This window comes from Helianthus annuus, chromosome 6, assembly GCF_002127325.2.
Source record: "Helianthus annuus cultivar XRQ/B chromosome 6, HanXRQr2.0-SUNRISE, whole genome shotgun sequence".
NCBI classification, from domain to species: domain Eukaryota; kingdom Viridiplantae; phylum Streptophyta; class Magnoliopsida; order Asterales; family Asteraceae; genus Helianthus; species Helianthus annuus.
The window spans coordinates 8,303,683-8,309,477 of record NC_035438.2 but is presented as its reverse complement, the minus strand read 5'-3'; the positions used below and the strand labels follow the sequence as shown (position 1 = coordinate 8,309,477).

At 34.0% G+C, this 5,795-nt stretch overlaps 1 long non-coding RNA gene across 1 annotated transcript; it reads right to left on the bottom strand.

The window, feature by feature from the left end:
- Positions 1–252: 252 nt before the first annotated feature.
- LOC110863720 lies at positions 253–5,341 on the bottom strand. The gene is made up of 3 exons (XR_002549315.2): positions 5,130–5,341; positions 869–926; positions 253–387 (listed from the first exon to the last, which is right to left on the bottom strand). It is a non-coding gene; the product is annotated as an uncharacterized LOC110863720 (long non-coding RNA).
- Between the last annotated feature and the right edge of the window lie 454 nt (positions 5,342–5,795).

Below are 5,795 nucleotides of genomic sequence, written 5' to 3'. Positions count from 1 at the left end.
GAACGCTTGTTGTAAAGGACATCGTTTTGAAATTGTAGACTAGACTCAAAAAGAATCTTAGTTCACTACAATTGATGCTCTGATACCAGGTCTGTCACACCCCGATTTTCGATGTTTATGCGGAAGCGTATGGCGAGGTGTGACGAGAGCGGCAATCGTTACAATCAATCGAGTAAACAACATATTTGAAACATAAAAGATGTTCATCCATACATTTGATTCAAAACCATAATTTACATTACATATGTCTTGTTTGAAAGTTGAAACAACAACTTTAACTACATTATTCAAAGTTTAAAACATAACACTAAAAACGGATGACATCACAAAAGCTTGCGTTCTTGATAACCACTTGAACATATTTTTTCATAGCCGTCCACTAATCTCCTGTAATACATGTTAATTTTGAAAACGTCAACAAAAGTTGAGTGAATTCATGTTATTTTGTTTTCGCATCAAATGAGTCTCCAAAACATTTGAAGTAATAAAATTCGTTTTTGTATAGTATGATAAAAAAGAATTGTATGATCATTAGTGTGTTGCAAGGACACTAATATGTATGCCGAATAGGAGGCAACCAAACCTTGACAATTTATCGTGTGTGTCAACGACACTAGTTTGGACGCAAAGGCACTCTTGACGATCGTGGTTATCGTTGTCGTTAAGAGTGGGGCTTGCCAAAACCCAAATAGATCTATTCGTTTGTTCCTTGGTACTTGTTTATTCATTAATGGCCCCTTTATTTTAATACCTATCCGCATGTGATCAAAATAGCTTCATTGTATTATCATACTATTTGTAACATGTATACATCCCCGAAGTTTAAAACTATAAAAATTCAAAGTAAAAGGGGAAAACATGAACTCACAAATTTGCGTTCCGTGCAAATCTCTATTCGATTCCTTGTTCGCGGTTCGTTTCTCGACCTACAAGTGTTCCAATCTAGTTAGACACTTAGGTTTGTTTTTGTGTATCGTAAAAATATTCTATCTTGTATTTTGTTTTTGTGTTTTCGTATATATATAACTTCCTTGTATATATACATTTATTTTATTTTATTTTTTAATTTATGTTTTAGAATTTAAGTCCATTTTGGGTATTTGGTGCTTATGGGCCTAGCCCAAATAACTTTGTTTAAAAATATGGGTCAAGCCCAAATTGTTTTCTAAAATATATCTAGTCCATAATAGTTTGTAAATATTGGGTTTTTAGCCCAAGTATTTTGTAAAGTGGGCTTTAGCCTAATTTTGACTAAAAATATATTTTAGTCCATTGTTTTGTAAAAGTGGGCCTAGCCCAAATTTTATTTATGAGAAATGGGCTGTGACAATCCGGACTTTCAAGGTCAGTAACATCTAAATCTGGTAAACTCAACTCCGTTAAATCTAATTAACCTGGTTAGGTAACCTGTTGATTGCTAGTACTCACCATATCGGCCCAAAGAAAGAGTTCTGGGCCCAACTAGTTTTTGAACAATTCGGATTGTAATCTGGCGGTGTGCTATTGAACCCGGCCCAATTTAGATGTCCTTTTATTGTTTCTTATTCCATTGGATAATCGGCCCAACACCTCTTTATGTTATCATTGCTTTCTTTTATCTCTAGCCTGCTTAGATAACTAAACTAATTAATTAAAGGAGCCCACTCAACTACCGGCCCAACTCTCTAATTTGTTTAGATGAACTACCGGCCCAACTCTTTGAGTTGTTTAGATTGGTTAATCAGCCCAACAACCTAATCCTTTTAGATATAGCATGCGTATTGTATTCCAAATCGAATTCTAAGTAATTTAAAAACTCAAAACAAAACCCTACCTATTCCAAGTTACGTGCGGCAGGAGACCCCCCCCCCCCTCTCGAGACATCATCCTATTGGATCGAGTGTTCGGTTAGTGAATTCACATTTATGTTAATCCTTATTTGATTGTCGTGATTATGTGTAATTGATTGGCATGTGATTCTGAATATTGGATGTTATCAAATAGTAATGGTGCATGGATCGAATGGGAATAACTAGCCATATTAATCAGTATTCTTGATAGGGAACTTGATATGATGATGATTTATATGATTGAATGTGTTGTTAACAAAATAATTGCTGCTCTAGGATTCATATTAGTCGATGTAATTAGTGTGATCATATGGTAGATTCGTATTTAGTGTTGTACGGTTGATTTGGAGATCGATGAATAGGGTTGCATATACATGTAGCATTGATGAATAAATCATGTCATAGCTTCTTGGTTAACACGTGGAAGTTAGATATTAAATGGTTATTGGAATTGGATATGCATATGTGTTAAAGTCTTGTCATCAGTAATGTGCACGTGATAGGCATCATTGTGTTGGGTTAGTTTTTGTAAACATAAAACAAGATTACAATATGGTAAAAAGGAATGCTTAGGATTTTTGCAAATCATGGAAACCACTATGAAATTGGTATTAAAGATGAAACGGTTGGGCCAGGGGTAATGAGATCCAATAAAAGTCGGGTCCTCGCTTGATGAGGTTATGTAGTTGGGCCGCATACATGTTACTAGGATTAGGGCTGCATACGGTTGAGTATGTGATGTTAATTTAATCTCTGATGAATAGTTGCTATTTTGGTTAATTGCGTGAGTCTAGTTACAATGATCTGGAAGTGATATATGAAGTTTAAACCATGATTTCGAGTCGCACCAAACATGGGCGGGTTATTTGGTTTGGTAATTCGCCAACTTGAGTATAAAGAAGTTAAGTGTGCGTAATGTAAATCGGACGTGTAATTGATTTAGAACCACTGCATGTTAGGTGATTGCCTGAAAATACTAAGCTAATGCGTTATTTGTTCATGACTTGAACTTTATGTATGCTACTTGTGCAATGACGGTGTAACGTGTGAACTAGTAGTGCATAAGTTATTTTTGTGTAAAATATGTGGTTTACGTGCAAGTGGGGTTGATTGTGGTTGGTACTCTTTATAGGACGTATTTGATCAACTGTTAAACAAAGAAATTAACCATACCGAGCAAACCTAAGGTGAGTTCACTGCACTTTTCTCAAGCATGCGTCCCGGTGGTTTGGGACAACTGGTAAACATTTGGAAGGGAAACATTGGGTAAATAACTTAATCGGTTTTGGTTATTTCCTGGAGGGCAATGGAGGTATTTAGTTGATAGCGCTATTAGGTGGGAAACCTCACACCGGGCCGTAAGGACGGGCGTGAACTAATTATCTGGGTATGGCTATGGTTGTTAGAGGCACACTCCTCGGATACATATGGGCACTCTCCCTAGGGTATCTAACGAAGGCAACATAGCAAACGGTCGTTAAGGGGTACCCACTCCCCGGATACTTATGGGCACACTCCCTATGGTATCTAACATGAGCAACATCGAAACGTCAAACATCATAACAACAAACAACACATCATTTTGCAAACTGTTTTACTCACTTGATCGGTAACACAACTTGGTAAACAAACACAAACCTTGAACTCACCAGCGTAGTCTGACACACTTGTTTGCATGCTTGTAGGTCGTTAACGTTTGGAACATGGACTTGCTATCTGGGAGTGCTGGAGTGGTCATGGATCGAGACTCTTGGATTCACTTATAAACAATGCATTGATTTTGATTATTATTATGAAACGATTACATGCTTCCGCTACACAACTTTTGAGAATTGATATCATGTAGACATCTTATTTGGTAATTAATGTTATGACTTACCTAAATATTTATCATTGGTTCAATGTGATTGGTGGCTCGAACTCTGATGCGTAACACGCCTCGCGGGGTTTCCGCAGGTGGAATTTGGGGTTGTTACATGGGCATTAGCCCAATTTTAATTTATGGACTACTTTTAAAATATAAAATTTTGGGCTAGTCAAAAATAATAACAACAATACTTGTATTTTTATAAAAATCTAATTTTTATAAAAATCAATACTTATGCCATAGTTGAATCTTTTAGTGCATAAATTTGTGTGACGGCTCGTATTTTGTTATAGTCATTTACTACTTGTCGGTTTTACTTATTCGTATCGTTTGTCCCGTTGTGTCATCCGTCACGTTTTACCATTTACTTTGTTTGTGCCATTTTTGTTTGTCCAAAAGTCCATATAGTCCAATAGTGTCCGAATTTGTCCATTTGTGTTTTCGTGTCCAAGGATTGACATTTTATTTCGTTTTCAAGTTTATATATATATTTTGTAATTTTTATGGATGTGTAATAATTTTGCATTTGTTCCTACTAGAACTAACATATGATGTACATATAAAAAATATACAAACTTATGATACTTGATGAATATTTTTGTAAGTACACATTTTATCCAAAAATATATACTTGACATTTTTATTTAGAAATCTTTTTATAAAACATGGATTTATGTCTTTGTCCAAAATTTGTTTAACCATGTTCAAGACCTCAAATGTTTGTTTTAGTTACATACTTCTTTGTTTAACAACTTTTAAAACATAACAAAATTTATAAAAATTTTGCCATAGTTTTGTTTGAAATATGGATTTTTCCCCAAGTTTATACAAAACTTGTTTTCAAATCATTTCAATACAAAACACCATCAAGTATCAATATCTATCAAAATTTGTCAACAAAAGTAGCATGAACATGATATTGTTCTTAACTTTCCTAAAAAGGAAACTTTATTCCTTATTTTTGCCAAAAATTTGTAGAATGAGATTTTATGAAAAACTCTTGTTTTAATATCTTATAAGCTCATTTGAAGGATAAATATGTATTCAAAACGTTTACTACCAACATATTTCTTGATTTTGATCCTTTCCAGAAATGGAAACTTTATTCAAGAAATATTTCAAAATTTTATTTTCTTGGTTTTAAATGTTTTCTCATATTTTACTAGCATGCATGTTCATAAAAGTTCATGTTCATTCCTTTGTTGATGAATCTTGGTTGATCCTACATGCATGTATGTAGATCATATTTTTGAGTAGAAATAACCAAGATTCAAATTTCTTAGGCTTGATTCTCCAAGTTCATCTCTTAATCATAGAAAAATCATGTTTAAAAATAATGGTTCATTGTTGTTTTCTTGTTATTTTTCAAGTGGGTTTATGATGAACTTGTAAAAGAATCAAAAATAAAAGTGAAACTAGTATGCTTTTCTTACAATTTTTGCAAAGAAACAAAGATGAAGATTTGAAAATCTTGATGATTTATGGCTTCAAGTTCCACCAAAAAGGCTCCTAATAGCTTTACTAAACACCCTTGAGGCTTGTTTCATCCATGGATCTCCATATGTGCAAGAACTCTTGAATTTGAAATTTGAAATGAAAATGGAGTGGGGGTGTTTGGTTTGCACGATTTTGGAGAGAGAGAGAGAGAGATAGTAGGAGTTGTAGTGTTTTGATGTCTTGGGAATTATGGAAAAATGGTAGAGTGTTGGAGAAGGATTTAGTTTCCCCAAGTACACTAATCATCATATGGTTTCTCCAACACATCAAATTAGAAGATGGTGGCATAGAGGGGCCCACCATAACCGTGAATCATCAAAAAAGGGGGGAGTATTTGCTTATTTTTTATAAAATTCTTGATTAATATATAAACTTTAGGAACTTTGATATTTTATATAAAAATATCTACAAGGTTTTAAGCTCTAATATTTTAAAGTAGTGTGACACTAGGCAAAACTAGTTCACCAAAATTTTTAGTTTGTAATTCGGGTGAAAAAGTCGGTCCGGGTCCTGTACCGGGTTAAATACTGACACCGTTTTTTGTTTAGATAAATACATAACAAAAATTATTTTTGCACATGTTTTATTATCCAAATAATTAA